The sequence below is a fragment of the Pongo pygmaeus genome, chromosome X (assembly GCF_028885625.2).
Source record: "Pongo pygmaeus isolate AG05252 chromosome X, NHGRI_mPonPyg2-v2.0_pri, whole genome shotgun sequence".
Lineage (NCBI taxonomy): Eukaryota > Metazoa > Chordata > Mammalia > Primates > Hominidae > Pongo > Pongo pygmaeus.
The window spans coordinates 67,195,781-67,217,527 of NC_072396.2; positions in this window are offsets into that span (position 1 = coordinate 67,195,781).

The following is a 21,747-nucleotide window of genomic DNA, read 5'->3' on the forward strand; positions in this document are numbered from 1 at the left end:
CATTTTAAAGTATACACTTAAGTAGTGTTAAGTATATTTACATGTTTGTGCAACAGATCTCCAGAACTTTTTCCCAGTTGCAAAATTGAAACTCTATATTCATTAAACAACTCTCCAACTCTCCTTTCCCCCAACTCCCAGAAAGCACTATTTTACTTTTTATTTCTATGAATTTGACTACTGTAAATATGTAATATAAGTGCAACCATGTGATATTTGTCTTTTCGTGACTGACTTATTTCACTTAGCCGATGTCCTCAAGGTTCATCAAAGTTTTCATTAGTAGTATGTATTAGTCCGTTCTCACATTGCTATAAAGAACTACGTGAGACTGGGTAATTTATGAAGAAAAAAGGTTTAATTGGCTCACAGTTCCACAGACTGTACAGGAAGCATGGTTGGGGAGGCCTCAGGAAGCTTACAATCATGCCAGAAGGCAAAAAGGAAGGAGTCACATCTTACATGTCCAGAGCAGCAGGAAGAGAGCAAAAGGTTAGGTGTTACACACTTTTAAACAAGATCTCATGAGAACTCACTCACTATCATGGGAACAGAAAAAGGGAAATTTGCCCCATGATCCAGTCACTTCCCACTAGGCCCCTCCTCCAACACCAGTGTATTAGTCGGGGTTATCTAGAGGGACAAAAGTAATTGAATATATATTCATAAATATATATATATATATAGAACATATATATAGAGAAAATATACATATAGAACATATATATATATACACACACACATATATATGGAGAGAGAGAGAGATTATTAAGTATTAACTCACACAATCACAAGATTCACACAGTCACAAGATTCACACAATAGGCTGTCTGCAGGTTAAGGAGCAAGGAGAGCCAGTCTGAGTTCCAAAACTGAAGAACTTGGAGTCTGATGTTCGAGGGCAGAAAGCATCCAGCTTGGGAGGAAGATGTAGGCTGAGAAGCTAGGCCAGTTTCACATTTTCACGTTTTTCTGCCTGTTTTATATTTGCTGGCAGCTGATTAGATTGTGCCCACCAGATTAAGGGTAGGTCTGCCTTCCCCAGCCCACTGACTCAAATGTTAATCTCCTTTGTCAACACCCTCACACACACACCCAGGATCAATACTTTGAGTCCTTCAACTCAATCAAGTTGACATTCAGTATTAACCATCACAACTGGGGATTACAATTCAACATAAGATTTGGGTGGCGACAAAAATCCAAACCATATCATAGTATGTTACAGAATTTTCTTCCTCTTTAAAGATGAATAATATTCCATTGTATGTATATATCACATTTTGTTCATTCATCCATCACTGGATGCTTGGGTTGCTCCCACCTTTGGCTTTCGTTAATAATGATGCTACGAACATTGGTCTACAAGCATCTATTTGAGTTCCTGCTTTCATTCAATTCTCTTTGGTATATACCCAGAAGTGGGATTGCTGGATCATGTGGAAGCCCTATTTTTAAGTTTTTAGGAACTGCCATATTGTTTTCCATATCGGCTGCACCATTTTAAAATCCCATCAACAATGCACAAGGGTTCAGATTTCTCTACATCTTCACCAACATTTGTTATATTCTGATTTTTATTTTACAGTAGCCATTCTAATGGGTGTAAGATAATATCTCATTGTGGTTTCAGTCTATATTTCCCTAATGATTAATGATATTGAGGATTTTTTCATGTGCTTTTTTGTCATTTGTATATTACCTTTGGAGAAATGTCTATTCAAGTTCTTTGCACATTTTAAATTTATTATTTGGTTTGTTTTATTGTTGTTTTGTTGTAGGAGTTCTTTACTATTCTGGGTATTAACCCTTTATCAGATATATAATTTGTAAATGTTTTCTACCATTCTATAAGTTGCCTTTTCACTCTGTTGATATTAATTTTTGATGCACAAAAGTTTTTAAGTTTGATGTATTACCATTTGTCTATTTTTGCTTCTGTTGCCTGTGCATTTCATGTCATAGCCATGAAATCACTTCCAAATCCCATGTCACGAAGATTTGGCCTATGTTTTCTTCTAGGATTTTTATATTTTGGGGTCTTACATTTAGGTCTTTAATCCATTTTGAGTTATTTTTTGTATATGATATAAGATAAGGGTTCTTTTGTATGTGAATGTCTATCGGGGGAAACCAGCCCCCGATATTTCAACATAGGTTGTTTTCCATTTTCCCTAAGTGTCGGCTGGTCTGAGAAATAAACGGAAAGAGTACAAAAGAGAGAAATTTTAAAGCTGGGTGTTCGGGGGAGATATCACATGTCGGCAGGTTCCGTGATGCCCCCTGAGCTGCAAAACCAGCAAGTTTTTATTAGTGATTTTCAAAGGGGAGGGAGTGTACTAATAGGGTGTGGGTCACAGAGATCACATGTTTCATAGGGCAACTAAAGATCATAAGGCAGAAGGTCAGGGTGAGATCACAAGGTCAGGGTGAAACTAGAATTACTAGTGAAGTTCCATGTCCCACTGTGCATGCATTGTCATTGATAAACATCTTAACCGGGTTCAAGAGCAGAGAACCGGTCTGACTAGAATTCGCCAGGCTGGAATTTCCTAATCCTAGCAAGCCTGGGGGCACTGCAGGAGGCCAGGGTGTGTTTCATGCCTTATCTGCAACTGCATAAGGCAGACACCCCTAGAGCAGCCATTTTAGGGGCCTCCTCCTGGGAATGCATTCTTTTCCCAGGGCTGTTAATTATTAATATTCCTTACTGGGGAAATAATTCAGCAATATTTCTCTCACCCGTTTTTGGCAATAAGAGAAATATGGCTGTCCTGCTCGGCTCCAGGCAGTCAGACCCAATGGTTATCTCCCTTGTTCCCTGAACATCGCTGTTATCCTGTTCTTTTTTCAAGGTGCCCAGATTTCAGACTGTTCAAACACACATGCTTTGTGAGCAATTTGTGCAGTTAATGCAACCATCACAGGGTCCTGAGGTGACATACATCCTCAGCTTATGAAGATGATGGGATTAAGAGATTTAAGTAAAGACAGGCAAAGGAAATTATAAGAGTATTGATTGGGGAAGTGATAAATGTCCATGAAGTCTTCACAATTTATGTTCTTCTGTCATGGCTTCAGCAGGTCCCTCCATTCTGGGTCCCTGACTTCCTGCAACAAATATCCAGTTTTGCCAGAACCATTTTTTGAAAAGACTCTCCTTTTCCCCATCGAGTGGCCTTAGCATTTGTGGAAGATAGTTTAACCACATATGTGAGGATTTATTTCTGGGATTTCTATTTTGTTCTATTGGTCTGCATGTCTGTTCTTATGCTAGTACTACATTGTTTTAATTACTATAGCTCTGTCTCGGACTTCCAGTACTGTTTTGAATAGAAATGGTGAGAATGAATATCTTTGTCTTATTCCTGACCTTACATGAAATGCTTTCAATCTTTAATCATTGAGTATGATGTTAGCTGTGTACTTTTCCCATTTTTAAATTAGGTTTTTGTCTATTTGTTGTGAAGTTTAGGAGTTCATATATCTGAGACAGTAGACCCTTATTAGATAAAAGTTGTCAAATATTTCCCACCATTTTGTGGGTTGTCTTTTCACTTTATTTGGTTCTCTTTCTACACTGCCATCCCAAGTTTCCATATTTGAGAATGTTTTTATCATTTCCTTGCTGGAATTACAGTGTTATCTCAAGTGTGGTTATTTGTTACTAAGGTCTTTCTTTGTGAATGAAAAGAGCATGAGATACTTCTAATCAGCCATCTTGATAATGTCTCTTTTTCACTTTCTTAATAATGAGCTTTGATACATAAAAGTATTTAATTTTAATGAAGTTCAATTTATCTATTTACTACTTTGTGGTTTGTGCTTCTTGTGTCCTCTACAAATGCATTGCTAAACCCAAGGACATGAAGATTTATATCTTTTTTTAACAACAGTTTTACAGTTTTATCTATTATATCTGGGTCGTTGATCCATTTGAGTTAATTTTTGTATATGTTGTGGGGTAAAGATCCAACTTTGTGATTTTGCATATGCGAATTCAGTTTTTCTAGCATCATTTTTGAAGAGACTTTTTTTTTCATTCACTGAATATACCTGGAAGCTTTGTCAAAAAAAAAAAAAATGGCCATAGATGTGTTGGTTTGTTAGGACTCTCAGTTCTATGTCACTGGTCCATATGTCTATCACTATGTGAAAATCACACTTTTAAAAAATTTATACAAATTTATAGGGTACATGTGAAATTTTGTTACATATATATACTGTGTGGTGATCAATTCAGGGTGTTTAGGGTTTCCATCAAGTGAGTATAATACAGTTTTGTTAACTGTACTCACCCTACTCTGCTATCAAATATTGGACATATTTCTTCAATCTAACTGTATGTTTGTACTCATTAACCCACTTCTCTTCATCCTCCTCAATTCTCCCATTCACCCTTCCCAGATAGAGTTTGGATATTTGTCCCTTCCAATCTCAAGTTGAAATTTGATCTCCAATGTTGGAGGAGGTTCCTCATGGGAGGTGTTTGAGTTATGGGGATGGAACCTTCATGAATGGCTTGGTTCCATCCCCACGGTAATGCATGAGTTGTTACTCTATCAGTTCATGGGAGAGCTGGTTGTTTAAAAGAGTATGACACTGCTCCCCACCCTCTCTTTCCTCTTCATCCCTGATCATGTGTTGCCTGCTCTGCTTCACCTTGCATCATGATTGGAGACTCCCTGAAACTTTCACTAGAAGCAGATGTTAGTGCCATGCTTTTTGTACAGCTTGCAGAACCAGGAACCCAATAAACCTATTTTTTAAAATAAATTACCTAGCCTCAGGTATAGTAATGCAAATGGACTAAGGCATCAGTATCTGTTATCTATCTTTTCACTCTCTACTTTCATGTAATCAAACTTTTTAGCTCCCACATATGAGTGAGAACATGTGATATTTGTATTTTTGTACCTGGCTTATTTCTTTTAAGATAATGACTGCTAGTTCCGTCCATGCTTTGCTGCAAATGATATGACTTCATTCTCTCATATAGCTAAATAGTATTCCATTGTGTACACATAGCACATTTTCTTTATCCATTCATCCATTGATGGACATATTGATGGAGTGCATGTATTATTTGATATATGTCTTTCCCTTTGGATAGATACATAGTAGTGGGATTGAATCGTAATTTTACTTTTATTTTTTGAGATGTCTCTCTACTTCTTTCCACAGCGGCTGTACTAATTTATATTCCCACCAACAGTGTATAAGAGTTCTGTTTTCTCTGCATCCTTGACAGCATATGATTTTTTTGTATTTTTAATAATAGCCATTCTGACTGGGGTAAAATAATATCTTATTGTGGTTTTGATTTGCATTTCTCTAATGATTAGTGATGTTGAGAATTTTTTTATATATCTGTTGGATATATATATATGTATTATATATATTCTTTTAAGAAATGTCTATTCATGTTCTTTGCCCAGTTTTATTCTGCATGTGGCTTTGCAATTTTTCTAGCACCTTTTATTAACGAGGGTGTCTTTCCCTCAATGTAAGTTGTTGTTGACTTGGTTGAAGATCAGTTGGCTGCAAATATGTGGTTTTATTTCTGGGTTCTCTATTCTGTTCCATTGGTCTATGTGACTATTTTTAAACCAATACCATGCTGTTTTGGTTACCATAGCTGTGTAATATATTTTCAAGTTTAGTAGTGTGATACCTCCTGCTTTGTTATTTTTGCACATGATTGCTTTGGCTATTTGGGCCCTTTTTTGCTGCTATAAGAATATTGGGATTGATTTTTTTCCATTTCTGTGAAGAATGTCATTGATATTTTGATAGGGACTGCATTGAATCTGCAGATTGCTTTGGATAGTATAATTATTTTAACAACATTAACTCTTATTCATGAGCATGGGATGATCTTTTCACTAGTTGGTGTCCTCTTCTGTTTTGCTTCATTGGTATTTTGTAGTTTCCTTGAAGAGGTCCTTCACCTCCTTGGTTACATTTATTCCTAGGTATTTTTTTTTTTTTGTAGCTAGTATAAATAGGATTTTCTTCTTGATTTATTTTTTCAGCTAATTCATAATAGGTATATAGATACACTGCTGATTTTTGTATGTTGATTTTGTATTCTGCAACTTTACTGAGTTTATTAGTTCTAAGAATTCTTTGGTGGACTTTTTAAGGTTTTCTAAATATAAAGTCATGTCATCTGAAAAGAGGAAATTTTTGACTTCGTCTTTTCCAATTCAAATGCCTTTTATTTCTTTCTCTTGCCTCATTGCTCTGCCTAGAATTTCCAGTGCTATGTTAAATGAGAGCGGTAAAAGTTGGGATCCTTTTATTATTCTAGTTTTTATAGGAAATATTTTTAGCTTTTCCCCATCTGGTATGATGTTAGCTGTGGATTTTTCATATTTGCCTTCATTATGTTAGGGTATGCTCCTGCTATGCCTACATTGTTGAGAGTTTTATCATGTAGGAATGATGAATTTTATCAAATGTTTTTTCTGTACCTGATGAGATAATCATATGGCTTTTGTTCTTGTGTTGATGTGTTTTATCATGTTTACTGATTTGTGTATGTTGAACCATCCTTTCATCCCTGGATTAAATCCCAATTGATAATGATGTATTATCTTTTTCTTGTCCTGTTAGATTCAGTTTGCTCTTTTGTTGAGAATTTTTCCAGCTATGTTCATCAGGAATATTGGCCTATAGTTTTCTTTTTCTGTTGTATCTTTATCTGGTTTTGATATCAAGGTAATGCTGGCCCTGTAGAATGAGTTAGGGAGAATGTCCTCTTCAATAGCCTTTGCAACAGTTTGAAGAAAACTGGTGTTTTTCTTCATGTGTTTGGTAGAAACAGGCAGTGAAGCCACCCAGTACTGGGTTTTCTTTGTTGGGAGACTTTTAGTTACTGAATAAATCTGGTTACTCATTATTGGTCTGTTCAGGTTTTCTATTTCTTCATGATTCAGTCTTGGTAGGTTGTATGCGGCTAGGACTTCATCCATTTCTTTTAGGTTATCCAATTTTTGGCATATAATTATTCATAATAGTCTCTTATAATCTTGTTTTATATGTGATACTAACGTCTTCTCTTTCATTTATGATTATTTTAACTTTTATTTTAGGTTCAGGGGTACATGGGCAGGTTTCTGATTAGCAATGTTGAGCACTTTTTCATATGCTTATTGGCTGTGTGTATATCTTTTTTTGAAAACTGTCCATGTCCTTTGCTACTTTTAATGTTTTTTTTTAACTTGTAAATTTAAGTTTCTTGTAGATACTGGATATTAGACCTTAGTTAGACGCATAGTTTGCAAATATTTTCTCCCATTCTGCAGGTTGTCAATTTACTATGTTGATAGTTTCTTTAGCTGGGCAGAAGCTCTTTAGTTTAGTTAGATCCCATTTGTCAATTTTTGTTTTTGTTGCTACTGCTTTTGGCATGTTCATCATGAATTCTTTACAAGACCTTATGTCCAGAATGTTATTTCCTAGGTTGTCTTCCAAGATTTTTATAGTCTTAGGTTTTATATGTAAGTGTTTAATCCATTTTGAGTTGATTTTTGTATATGGTGTATGGAAGGCATCCCGTTGCAGTCTTCTGCATATGGCTGGCCAGTTATCCTAGCACTGTTTGTTGAACAGGAACTCCTTTTCCCATTACCTGTTTTTGTCAACTTTGCCGAAGATCATATGGTTGTAGGTCTGCAGCATTATTTTGGGGTTCTCTATTCTGTTCCAGTTTTCTATGTCTGTTTTGTTTTTTCTAATATGCTGTTTTGTGTTTTGGTTAGTGTAGCTTTGTAGTATAGTTTGAAATTGGGTAACGTGATACCTCCAGCTTTGGTTTTGTTTGTTGTTGTTGTTTTGTTTGTTTGTTTTTGCTTAGGATTGCCTTAGGTATTTGGGCTCTCTTTTGGTATAAATTTCAAAATAGTTTTTCTAATTCTGTGAAGAATTTCGTTGGTAGTTTGATAGAAATAGCATTGAATCTGCAAATTGCTTTGGGAAGTATGGACATTTTAAAGATATTGACTCATCCTGTCTGTGAACATGGATGGAATGTTTTTCCATTTGTTTGTCTCATCTCTGATTTCTTTGAGCAGTGTTTTATAATTCTCATTGTATAGTTCTTTCATCTCCCTGGTTAGCTGTATTCCAAGATATTTTATTCTTTTTGTGGCTATTGTGAATGAGATTGCATTCTTGATTTGGCTCTCAGCTTGGATGTTGTTGGTGTATAGGAATGCTACTAATTTTTCTATGTTAATTTTGTATCCTGAAACTTTGCTGAAATTGTATATCAGATCAAGTTGTTTGTCAGCTTAAGCAGCTTTTGGGCAGAGACTATGGGATAGCATTATATCTAGCACTATATTCTAGGTATAGCATTATATTATCTGCAAACAGAGATTGTTTGATTTCCTCTCTATTTGGATGCCTTTTATTCCTTTCTCTTGCCTGATTTCTCTGGCTAGTACTTCCAGTACTATGTTGAATAGGAGTGGTGATAGTGGACATCCTTGTCTTGTTCCAGTTCTCAAGTGGAATTATTCCAAGTTCTGCCCATTCAGTATGATTTTGGCTACTGCGATGTCATAGATGGCTTTTATTGATTTGAGGTATTTCCTTGAATGCCTATTTCCTTGGGGCTTTTAACATGAAATGATACTGCATTTTATCAAAAGTCTTTTCTTCATTTAGTGAGATAATTATGTGGTTTTAAAAATAGATCTATTTATGTAATTAGTCACATTTATTCATTTGTATATCTTGAATCAACCTTGGATCTCAGGGATAGAGCCTACTTGATTGTGGTAGATTACCTTTTGGATGTGCTGCTTGATTCAGTTTGGTAGTATTTTGTTGAGGATTTTTGCATATGTTCATCAAGGACATTGGCCTAAAGTTTTTGTTGTTGTTGTTGTTGTGTCTCTGCCAGGTTTTGCAGTCAGAATAATGCTGGCTTCAAAGAATGAGTTAGGGAGGAATCACTCTTCCTCAACTTTTTGGAATAGTTTCAGTAAGAATGCTGGTACCAGCTCTTCTTTATACACTTGGTAGAATACAGCTGTGAATTTGCCTGGTCCTGGATGGCAGGCTTTTTATTACTGATTCAGTTTTAGAATCCATTATTGGCCTGTTCAGGGATTCAATTTCTTCATGGTTCAATCTTGAGAAGCTGTATTTTTTCAGACATTTATCCATTTTGTCTAGGTTTTCTAGTTTGTTTACATAGAGGTGTTTGTGGCAGCCTTTGAGGATTTTTGTATTTCTCTGGGGTTGGTGGTAATATGCCCTTTGTCATTTCTGATTATGTGTATTTGTCTAGTTATCAGTCCATCAATCTTATTTATTCTTTTAATGAACCAATTCATAGATTCGTTGATTTTTTGTTTGTTTGTTTTTTTGTTTTTTTGCATCTCAGTATCCTTCCCTTCTGCTCTGATTTTGGCTATTTCTTGTCTTCTTCTATCTTTGGTTTTAGCTTGTTTTTGTAGTTTCTCGAGGTGTGATGTTGGGTTGTTAATTTGAGATGTTTCTACCTTTTTCATGTGGGTGTTTAGTGCTATAAACATCCTTCTTAACACTGCTTTAGCTGTGTCCCCAAATTGAACAAAACTAAAGCAGTGTTAAGAAGGAATGTTGTATCTTTGTTCTTTGTGGTTTCAAATAATTTGTTAATTTCTCCCCTAATTTCATTATTTACCCAAAAGTCATTCAGAAGCAGGTTGGTTAATTTCTATGTAATTGTATAGTTTTGAGTGATTTTCTTAGTATTGGTTTCTATTTTTATTGTGCTGTGGTCCAAGAGTGTGTTTGGTAAGATATTGGGGTTTTTTGAATTTGCTGAGGATTGTTTTATGGCTGATTGTGTGGTTGACTTTAGAGTATGTGCCATGTGCTTCTGAGAAGAACGTATATTCTGTTGTTTTTTCGGGAAGATTTCTGTAGATGTCTGTAGTGTCGAGTCCAGGTCACAAATATCTTTGTTAATTTTCTGCCTTGATGACCTGTCTAATATTGTCAGTGGGTTGTTGAAGTCTCCTACTATTATTGTGTGGTTATCTAAGTCTCTTCATAGGGCTCCAAGAACTTGCTTTATGAATCTGGGTGCTCCTGTGTTGGGTGTGTATATATTTATGAAGGGTGGGTCTTCTTGTTAAATTGAACCCTTTACCATTATGTAACACCCTTCTTTTATTTATTTATTTTTTTTACCATTGTTGGTTTAAGTCTGTTTTGACTAAAAGTAGAATAACAACCCCTACTTCTTTGTGTTTTCTTAGTAGATTTTTCTTCATCCCTTTACTTTGAGCCTATGGGTGTCATTGCAGGTGGATGGGTGTCTTGAAGACAGCATACTGTTGGTCTTGCCTTCTTTATCCAACTTGTCACTCTGTGCCTTTTAATTAAAGCACTTATCCTGCTTACATTCAACATTAATATTGATATGTGTGGATTTGGTCCTGCCATCAAGTCGTTAGCTGGTTATTATACAGACTTGATTGTGTGGTCACTTCTTAGTGTCATAGACCAAGTACATGGTACTATGCATTTAAGTGTGTTTTTGTGGTGGCTGGTAACAGTCTTCCCTTTCCATATTTAGTAGTCCCTTCAGGGCCTCTTGTAACACAAGACTGGAGCTAACAAATTCCCACAGCATTTGCTTGTCTGAGAAGGATCCTATTTCTCCTTTGCTTATGAAGCTTAGTATGGCTGGATACGATATTCTTGATTGAAATTTCTTTTCATTAAAGATGCTGTATATAGGCACTAATTCTCTTCTGACTTATAGGGTTTTTGCTGAAATGTCCTTTGTTTTCCTAATGGGGTTCCCTTTGTAAGTGACCTGTCCCTTCTCTTTGGATGCCTTTAATGTGTTTTCTTTAATTTTGACCTTGGAAAATCTATGTGTCTTGGGGATGGTCATCTTGTATAGTATCTTGAGGGGTTCTCTGCATCTTCTGAATTTGAATGTTGGCCTCTGTAGCAATGTTGGGTAAATTTTCTTGAATGATATCCTTAAATATGTTGCCCACATTGCTTGCTATTTCTTCCTCTCTCCCAGGGACACCAATGATTCATAGATTTGGTGTCTACATAATACCATATTTCTCAGAGCTTTCGTTCATTCTTGTGTTTACTTTTTGTTGTGGTGGTTGTTGTCTGAGTTACTTTGTAGAACCAGTCTTCAAGCTCTGAGATTTGTTCCTCAGCTTAGTCTGTTCTTGCTGTTAATACTTGCAATTGTATTCTGAAATTCTTGGAGTTTTTCAGCTCTATCAGATCAATTTTGTTGTTTCTTAAAATGGCCATTTTGTTTTTTATCTCCTGTATCATTTTATTGTATTTCTTAGATTTCTTGAATTGGGGTTCCACTTTCTTCTGAATGTTGGTAATCTTCATTCCTCTCCATATTCTGAATTCATTTTTGTCATTTCAGCCTTGTTAGGAACCACTGCTGTGGAGATGGTGCAGTCATTTGGAGGCAAGACACTCTGGGTTTTTGAGTTGCCACAGTTTTTGCACTGGTTATTTATTATCTGTGTAGACTAATTTTTTTTTATCTTTGAAGCTGCTATCCTTTTGGTGTTTTTGCTGTTATCTTCTTTGATGCCCTTGAGAGTTTGATTGTGGTATAAGGTCGGTTTGACTGTCTTCATTTCTGGAAGATTTTATGGGGCTCAGGCTCAGCTCAGCACTCCTGATCTGCATGCTCTGACTCTGAGGGGCAGGTACCAGGCTCCTGGCTTTCTTCTCCAGCTCCTTGCAGTTAGAAGCCTGCTGTGCTGGAGGGGCTGAGGTGTTCCCACTCCACTGGCCACAACACTCTAAAGGCTGGTGCCAACCAAAGCACTTCACTGGGGCAGTGACAGCACAAGCTGTGGCTGCTTGAATGTGCCAGCAGCTGTGGCAGCATGGTGGAGTGCCTGTATATTGGCTGGAGTGGGATGCTGGCAGAAGCGAGGTTGAAGCATTCCTGTGCATACTCTTGCTGGCAGTGGACCACAGGCAGGGGAAAGGCTGCCAGTGCCTGTGCTTGCACTTATGCTGGTGGCAGTGGCAGTGGGGCACTGGTGGATGTGGGGCTGCTGACCTCCATGTGTGCATTTGCACTGTTGGCAGTGTCAGGGTATGGGGCTGCCAGCATTCAGCACTTATTCATACCAGCTGTGGTGGCAGCGTGGGAGAGTTGTGATCGCCAGTGTGTGTGCACATTCACACGAAATTCTTGCTCAGCTGAATGCTGAAACATTAGTGGTGGTGGTGGGGCAATGGGTTGCACTCACACTGGCAGCAGTGGTGGGGTGCATGCACACTTCCACACTGGCAGAGGAAAGGAGGTGACGTCCACTTGCACATGTGCACCAGCAAAGCAGTTGCAGGGTGGCCATGAGCGAGAGTGTGCTGGCAAAGTGGTGTGGGGAAGGCTGTAATGGGGAGGGTGTGTGGGGGGCTGGTGTACTCTGTCAGTGGATGCTCTGCTGGGGCCCTCTCGTGGTGAGGCACGGTCTGCTGGTGAAGGAGATATAATGAGGGTCCCCAGGAAGCACCCTGGTTGGGCATCCAAGGCTGCACTGCCAGCAGGTGCAGTCAGCCTGGGGTCCTGGGAGATGGCAACAGACAGGTGGGCACTCAGATTGGACTGGCCTCATTTCACAAGCAAGATAGCCCTGTTCTGTCCAGGTCTGACATTCATCCTATGGCCAATGTATCCTAGAAAAGCATGGGAAGCCTTGGAGGATGGGCATACCTGGCATTGCTCCCATGCAGATATTCCCACACCAAACCCTCTGGGCTCTGTGCAAGCTGGAGACAAGGTCCTAGCCCCTCTCTAAGAAGTACTCCCTGCCAGCTCAAGTGTCCATGGGGGTCATGGCATTTCCTGCTGCCCAGATTTCAGAGGTCCATGATAGGAGCAGGCTGCTTCTTGCCTGTTCCCCCCATTGCTCATCCCCATAAGGAATGAGTCCCAGTGCTTTGTATTCCCTTGCAGGGTTTCCAGATACCCCCCCATTCAGCCCAGCATCTGCTCCTTCCCTCCATCTACTCTTAATGCCTTCCCTCTGAAGATCTGCTTGGAATTTGCCAGTCTTCCTGATGTTCCAGTCTCTCAGTGGTAGATGTTCCTCCTGGCTGTGTCTAGTTGGCCATATTTGGCCTATCACTCTCAATCTTGAAGGACAGTTTTGCCAGATATAGAATTCTCAATTTTCAGGGTACTTTTTTTTTTCTTTCAGCACTTTAAATGTATGAATTTTCTGTCTTCTGGTCTTGAAGGTTTCTGCTGAGAAACAAACTGATGATCTTATTGAGAATACCTTGTATGTGATGAATTGCTTTTCTCTTCCTCCTTTCAAGATTTTTCTCATCCAACAATTTGATAATAATGTATCTTGGTGTGAGTCTCTTTGGCTAAATCCTAGTTGGAATTTGTTGAACTTCTTATATTTATATATTCATTTCTTTCCTCAAATTTGGGAGGGCTTTGGACATTATTTCTTCAAATAATCTCCTTGACCCTTTTCCTTTCTCTTCTTCTGGAAATTTTATAAGGTGTTTTATTTATTTATTTATTTTTGTCTCCTTCATGGTGTCTCATTAATCCATTAGACCCTGTTCACTTTTCGTCATTCTTTTAAAATTTTTGCTCCTCAGATTTGACAACTTTAAATGACCTGTCTCCAAGTTCTCTGATTCTTTCTTCTGTCTATTAGAGTCTGATGTTGAACCACTCTAACAAGTATTTCAATTCAGTTTTTGTATTTTTTTAAACCACAATTTTAAAAAATAATTTCTATCTTTCATTGATTTTTAAAATTTTGCTCACATACTGTTTTCTTTATTTTATTTTATTATTATTATACTTTAAGTTTTAGGGTACATGTGCACAATGTGCAGGTTTGTTACATATGTATACATGTGCCATGTTGGTGTGCTGCACCCATTAACTCGTCATTTAGCATTAGGTATATCTCCAAATGCTATCCCTCCCCCGCCTCCCCCCACCCCGCAACAGTCCCCGGAGTGTGATGTTCCCTTTCCTGCGTCCATGTGTTCTCATTGTTCAATTCCCACCTATGAGTGAGAATATGCGGTGTTTGGTTTTTTGTCCTGGCGATAGTTTGCTAAGAATGAGTTCTTTTCACATATTTGAGGAAGTGTGTTAAAGTCTTTATCTAGTACATTTGATGCCTAATGTCTCTTTTTGGATGATTTCTGTAGATTTATTTTGTTTCTATAAATAGACTATGCTTTTGTGTTTTTTTCTATGACTTGCTATATATTTTTTGAAAATTAGGCATTTGAAAAAAAAAAAAAAATCCCAGCCACTTTTTCCAGTCTTTGCAGAATGGCTACTTGCAGGGATAGACTTTTGTTACTTAGCAGGGTATATTTTTGTCCTTGGGATTGGCCCAGGCAATCCCAGCCTTTGCAGGCCTTTTCTCAGCCTGTATTTTCCCTGAGCTCTTTTTCTCCAATTTCTCCACATATAGTCAAATTTTATGTGTCTTAGTTTCCCTACGAGTCTCACTGCTGCTACTTTTTGGGGACATGGCAGTTAAATTGTATTCCCCTACCAATAATCTCCTGCCCTTGGGTTCTATGGGTCTATAGTCCCCCTGTGGTTTTCATGAGCTGTACTCACTGCTTCTCATGACTTTTCTTAGCTTGAGATCTGGGCCGTATCAGTTTTGGCCATCTAAGCTCCATTTTAGGTGACAGAAATCAATCCATCAGGTTTCCCTCAGACAGGTTAGAACATGGAAAATTAGGTCTACTCTTCTCTCTCTGGTTTGAAGGAGAGCTGGGGGCTGAGCCACCTCTTCCCCCAAAGCATGTAACACCAGGCAAGGCGTGGGTCAAAGGCAAGTAATAATGCCATGAAATTTCCTAGGTTTTTGAATGTGACTTCTTCCTCATTGGGCATTTGCTTGGTTTCTATTGATCTCTGACTGATTTCCAGAACTCCTGTACAGTTATATAGTTTTTAGTAGTTTCTTTTAATGTTTTTTATGGGGGAAAGATGGCTTGAATCTTCCTAGTTCACCATTCTTCTTTAAGTTTTTAACTTTTGAAGGATAATTTCACTGGACACAAATTTCTAGACTGGGGTTTTTCTACTTTTGATACTTTAAATTTTTGCTTCACTACCTTCATTCTGGCATGGCTCTGAGAAGTCCAATGTAATTCTTATCCTTGCTACTCTAAATTTAAGTTTTCTTCCCCCTCTAAAGCTCCTTTCAAGATTTTTTCTTTGTCTTTGATTTTCTGCAGTTTGAATATGATATGCCTAGGTATGGAGTTTTGGGTATTTACTCTTCTTGTAGTTCTTTGAGCTTCCTAGATCTGTGGTTTGGTGTCTATCATTACTTTTGGGAAATTCTCAGTCATTATTGCTTCAAATTTTTCTTCTCTTCATTTTCCTTTCTCCTTCTTCTGGTATTGTCATTACATCTTTATGTAATGTTATGCTACACTACATAAAGTTATTTCTAATTGTCCCACATTTCTTGGATATTGTTATGTCTTTCCATTTTTTTTTCTTGTTGCATTTCAGCTTAGGAGATTCCTTTAAACTCACTGATTTTCTTTTTCCTTGGCCATGTTCAGCCTAATAGTCTATTGGTCAGCCCATCAAAGCCATTCTTCATTTCTATTACATTTGATTTGTAGCATTTAGTTTTCATTCTTATGTTCTTGCACACTGTCCATTTTCTTCATTGGTCCCCTGAGTATATTAATCATAAACCTTCTAAATTCTTTCAGATATATTACCCTGTTATTATGTAGGAGCCTAACTGATGTGGTGGTAAGATATGGAGGAAGTGGAGATGCTCTGTGGTCCCATGATTGGGTCACAGTGTTTTAGTGGGCTTATACCCCAGGGCTGTGACTTTCAGAAATGTTTTTTATACTTCTCCACCTGCTTTGTTGAGACAGAAAGGCTAAGTATTTTCCTCCCCCACATGTGGAAGGCTAGAGAGGACTGGAGATGGGTATTACCCTTCTCTCAGTTCGATTAGACTGTGGCAAAACTCAAGCCAGTTACATTCCAGTGAAGTAGTTTGATGTCAGGCCTTCTTAAGAACAGAAACCTCGGTGTATTTCAAAATGGTTACTTTCAAAATGGATTTTTCTTTTCCACTGTGAGAGTCTGGTAGTGCTCTTCGTGAAAATGCTCACAAAACAATGGAGTCATCCCTAAGATGGTCTCCTGGAGGGTTTCTTTGTTTTTTGCTGTTGTTTTAATTCTTAAATTTGTCCACACTGAGCCTCCAATAATTGTTCAATTTAAGTTTTCCCTACTCTTGTACTGATTCCTGTTGGAGCGTTCTGCTCATGGATTTCTGCTCTGTTTGGTAAATTGTGGTTCTTCTGTATTTACCTGTCTGTCTCTAATTTTGAGGGTAGCAGTTTGTTCTGTGAACTCTGACAGATTTAAGAAAAGTTGTTAATTTTCAGATTGTTAGCTCTTTTCTTGTTATTCAGATGGGAGCGATGAGTTCCAAGCTCTTTACGTGCTAGACTGGACAGAGGAAGGTTTATGGTGTGTTTTAAAATTTTCTTTGAGACTTCCTATTTGTCCCATGGATTATTTAGAAACATGTTGTCAAAGTGTCCAGAGAGTTTTATTACTATCTTTTCATTTTGAATTTCTAGTTGTTTTACATTGTGGTCATAATGCACAGTCTGTAATGATTACACTTACTTTCAATTTGTTGAGGCTTGTTTTAGGGCCAGGATATGGTCTTTCTTTCTTTGTATATGCTCTATCTGAGCTTGAATATCTGTGCTGCTGCTGAGTGTAGCACTCAATATATGTCAATTAGATTGTGTTGGGTGACTGTATTTTTCACTTCTATATTCTTTAAGAGACAGGATCTCTGTCACTCAGGCTGGAAAGCACTGGTATGATCATAGTTCACTGCAGCCTCAAACTCCTGGACTCATGTGATCCTCCCACCTCAGCCGCCCAACTAGCTGGAACTACAGGCACGTGCCACCATACCCAGCAAATTTTGTTACTTTTTGTAGACAGGGTCTTGCTATGTTGCCCAGACTGGTCTCAAACTCCTGGCTCCTAGCCACAGACAATCCTTTTGCCTTGACCTCTCAATGTGCTGGGATCACAGGTGTGAGCCAGCATGCCTGGCCTTTCAGTTCTATATTCTTGATGATTTTCTACCTAATAGTTTTATAAGCTGGTGAGAGGTGGATGTTGGAGTCCCCAAATATAATTGTGGGTTTCTCTCTCTCATTTCACTAGTTTTTCTTTTATGTATTTTGAGATTCTGGTTTGTACACATTTAAGATTATTATGCCACTCTGATAGAGTGATCCTATAATCATTATGTTATATCCCTCTAATAACTTTTTTGCTCTAAAGTATATTTTATTAGATATTAATATAGGCAATGTTTTCCCACTCTTACTTTTAATCTACATATGTTGTTAAATTTGAAATGATTTCTACTCTTCTCATCTGTCTTTTGATTGGTGTATTTAGACCATATACATTTAAGGTAGTTGTTGGTATTTTAGCACTTAAGTCAGACATTTTAGTATTTGTTTTCTATTTGTTTCCTTTGGTTCTTGTTCTCAATGTCCTGTGCATTACTTGAACATTTGAAGGATTTCATTTAGATTTATTTATAGTGCTTCTGAATGTATGTCTTTGTATAGTTTTGTAGTGGTTACTCAGGGTATTAAAACATATCTATGTGACTTAGCCTCTGAGTATTAACGTTTTACCACTCTGTGAAGTGTGGAAACCTTACATCCATTTAGGTCCCTTTATTTATTCACTTTTAAAATGCCATTGTCTTGCGTACCAGATGGTGTTACAATTTGTTTTAATAATCAAGTTTGATTTATAAAACTTAGGAGAATAAGTCATTGTACATACCCATATTTCTTCTCTATTGTTCCTCTTCTTTCCTGATACTTTATTTTTTCTCCTTTCATTATTTCCTTTCTGTTTGAAGAATTTCATTTAGCCAATCTCTAAGAGTAGGTCTGCAAGCAACAAATTATTTTAGTTTTCCTTCAACTGAGGATATCTTTATTTCCCATTTATTCCTGAAAGATAGTTTCACTGATAATGCAATTTGAAGCTGATAGTTTTTTGTTTCCTGTCAGCAGTTAAAAACTTTTGTCCCATTTTTTTTTTTTTTCTGGCTTTCAGTTTCACATGAGAAATCCACTTTCATTTGATATTCTCCTGTCAATAATACATCATCTTTCTCTGGGTGTTTTCAATAATTTTCTTTCTTTTTAGTTGTCAGAAGTTTAATTATCGTGTATCCTAGTGTGAGTCTTTTGGCGGTTTGCTCCCTTTAGGGTTTGCTCAGCTTCTTGAATCTATAGGTTTGTATCTTTCACTAAATTTGGAAATTTTTCAGCCATTATTTCTTCAAAGACTCAGCTCTGCTCTCTTTCTCCTTTCTTGAACTCCAAATATGTGAATGGTTTTTAAATTTAAATTTAATTATTTTTTTATTACACAAGCCCCTGATGCTTGACTTTTTGTTTTCTCCTAAGACTGGGTAAATTCCATTTATATATCCTCAAGTTCACTGATTCTCTTATCTGTTATCTCCATTCTACTAGGAGCTCATCCAGTGAGTTTTTTGTTTCTCTTCTGTTATTGTTACTGGTGGAGGAGATCCAAGTTATCCCAAGTTACCAGTGGCATATTCGAATGGGTCTGCAGCAACTTCAGTCCTCCTCAGTAGAAAGAATTTGACTGAGGGGGCATAAAGCAGAAGAAGAGACCAAGGCAAGTTTCAGAGCAGGAGTGGAAGTTTATTTAAAAAGCTTTAGAACAGTAAGGAAAAAAAGGAAAGGAAAGAAGGAAAGTACAACTTAGAAGAGAGCCGAGTTGTTGACTTGAGCAACCAAGTGCACAGCTTGACCTCTTGACTTGGGGCTTTATATGCTGGCATACTTCCAGGATCTTATTGGGAAGCTGCTGATCAGTTTTAGGTGTTTTCTATCTATTAGGAGAATGCCTTTCCCTGGCACCGGCTGTGAACAATTATTACTTTAGAGAAACTGTTAACCACCTGACCATCAGCTGAAGGTCACCCAACACACCTGGTGTGTGTGTGGTGGGGAGCCCTGTCCTGCCCTGCTTATACCTGATTAGTTACCTACTGTAACATTATTGTATCTTTCACTTGTACTATTTCCATTTCATTTGGTTCTTTTTTTTTTTTTGAGTCAAGGCCTCACTCTGTCACCCAGGCTGGAGTGTAGTGGTGCGATCACAGTTCACTGTAGCCTCAACCTCCTCAGCTCAAGTGATCCTCCCACCACAGCTTCCCGAGTAGCTAGGACTACAGGCTCACACCAACATGCCCAGTTAATTTTTGTATTTTCTGTAGAGAAGGGGGGTTTCGCCATGTTGCCCAGGCTGGTCTCAAACTCCTGGACTCAAGCAATCAGGGCACCATGCCCCATTTTCATTTGGTTCTCTGTTTTTTTTTTTTTTTTTTTTTTTGATGGAGTCTCGTTCTGTCACCCAGGCTGGAGAGCAGTGGCATGATCTTGGCTCACTGCAACATCTGCCTCTCACGTTCAAGCAAATCTCCTGTCTCAGCCTCCTGAGTAGCTGAGACTACAGGCGCACACCGCCACACCCAGCTAATTTTTGTACTTTTAGTAGAGATGGGGTTTCACCATACTGGTCAGGGTGGTCTCTAACTCCTGACCTCAGGTGATCCACCTACCTCGGCCTCCCAAAGTGCTGGGATTACAGGCGTGAGCCACTGTGCCCATCCTCATTTGGTTCTGTTTAAAAATAAATTTTATTTCTTTGCTGAAATTTTCCATTTTTTTCATTTGTTTCAAATGATTTTTTATTCCTTTTTGAATCTTTTTATGATGGCAGTTTTAAAATCCTAGTAATTCCAACATCTGATTTATCTCAGTGTTAACGTTACTTGATTGTCTTTTCTTACTTAAATTGTGAGTTTTCTATTATATCCTGGACATTTTGTCTATTCTGTTAGGAGTCTCTATTTAAACTTTCTATTTTAGCAGGCAGTCATCTTGTTTAGCTGTAGCATGCAGATCCTCTCCTACTTTTGTCAGCTATCATTCCAGGGAAGTTGTTTTTGAAAGCTTTTTGGTGCTGTTTTGGCCTGATTGGTTTGTCTGTTGCCACTGGGGTTCCTCCTGTTTTCTGCTTGTGCTGCCTGAGGGGAGCAGAAATGGTTTCCCTAGGCCTGTTGCCCAATGTCTCTCAGTTGGGCATGGAACTTTCAGGCTTGCAGTGACAAAAAGGCTTCCCTGCCTAGTCCCTTGTTTTGACAGGCTCCCCATCTGGCTGTGGAGATGAAGTGGTCGTCCTGGGATGAGCACTTGTGGCAGGGCCTCTTTTGCTGACGTCTCCTGGTTGCCCATGTCTCTGAGTAGGAAAGGGTAGAAATGGAGAGCCCTTCGCCTGGCTGCTTATTGTTAGTGGGGAATGAGGGAGTTCTTGATGTCTTGATTAATCCCCCTTGATGATGCTGTCAGGCTCACCTCTTGTTGGAGGGAATCCTGCTTGATCTAGGGGAGGAATAAGCCTACCTGGGCTGCCTTCTCTTGTTAGGTTGGGGGTCAAGAAATACCCAGCCTGGACTGCCACCTTGTTGGGTGACAGGACATAAAACATCTTGCTGTTGTATTTACTCCAGCCCTGGGATCCCAAAACAGCTCTCCTTCATACCACCTTTCAGAGTTCTCCTTTGGCTGCCACTTGTGTTACTTCCAGGCCTTATGGTTGTACTTAGTGGGAAGGAATAGTGAGAAATGAATCTCCACTGTCTTGTCTGGACTGGAATTCCAATCAGTCAATAGGGTTTTAGAGTATGAAATTCTCAAGATAGACAATATTTTAGTCAGTCTTGTGTTTCAGTAGCCTACATACTAGCTTGGTGACTTTGAACAGGACTTCAGTTATTTCATCCACACAACATATATTTAAACCTCCCAGCCCAAGACCTGGCACAGATGAACCACTCAATAGGTATTCAGTCTTTTCCTAGAAATCACCTAGTTCAAACCACCTGTCTTAAATATAAGGTAACAGAGGCCTAGAGAAACAAGGTAGCCTTTCAAATGTGCTGTGCCTTACATATACCCAAGTAGCATTTTCCTCCCAAAGGCCAAAAGCATACTCCATTAATTCTTGATTTTGTTCCTTACTTCTATATGTAGTTCTAGTTCAGTTGGAGAGGATTTGACGATTGAAACTAATCATACCAATTTATATTTGAAAAGTACTTCCAAATTTGCAAAGTGCTTTTGCAGTTACAATTTCCCTTGGTTGTCACAATCACAGCATGAGTCTGGCAGGGTAGAGATCATTCCTGTTTTGCAAATAAGGAAGCACAGTAAGTCAGGGGGCTGACTAATCCAGAAGCACTTTCTCATTTAGGGGCTTCCTTTGACACCCTCTCTCCTGTGAAACTAGGCCTTTACTGAATGACAGGGGGCTGTGAACGTAGTTGATTTCAGAGTGCCCAGCTTGCCACACCCTCAGCCACAGCTAACACAGTGCATTACCTTGGGACTACAGAGTGAAGAAATTCCAAGATCAGGCTTATGTTCTGTACAAAGTACCATGAAAATTTAGAGCTCAAATTACCCTTAGGGTTTGATATGGTTTGGATCTGTGTTCTCATCCAAATCTCATGTTCAACTGTAATCCCCAGTGTTGGAGGTGAGGATCCTTCATTAATGGTTTAGCATCATCCACTTGGTGTTGTTCTCCTGATA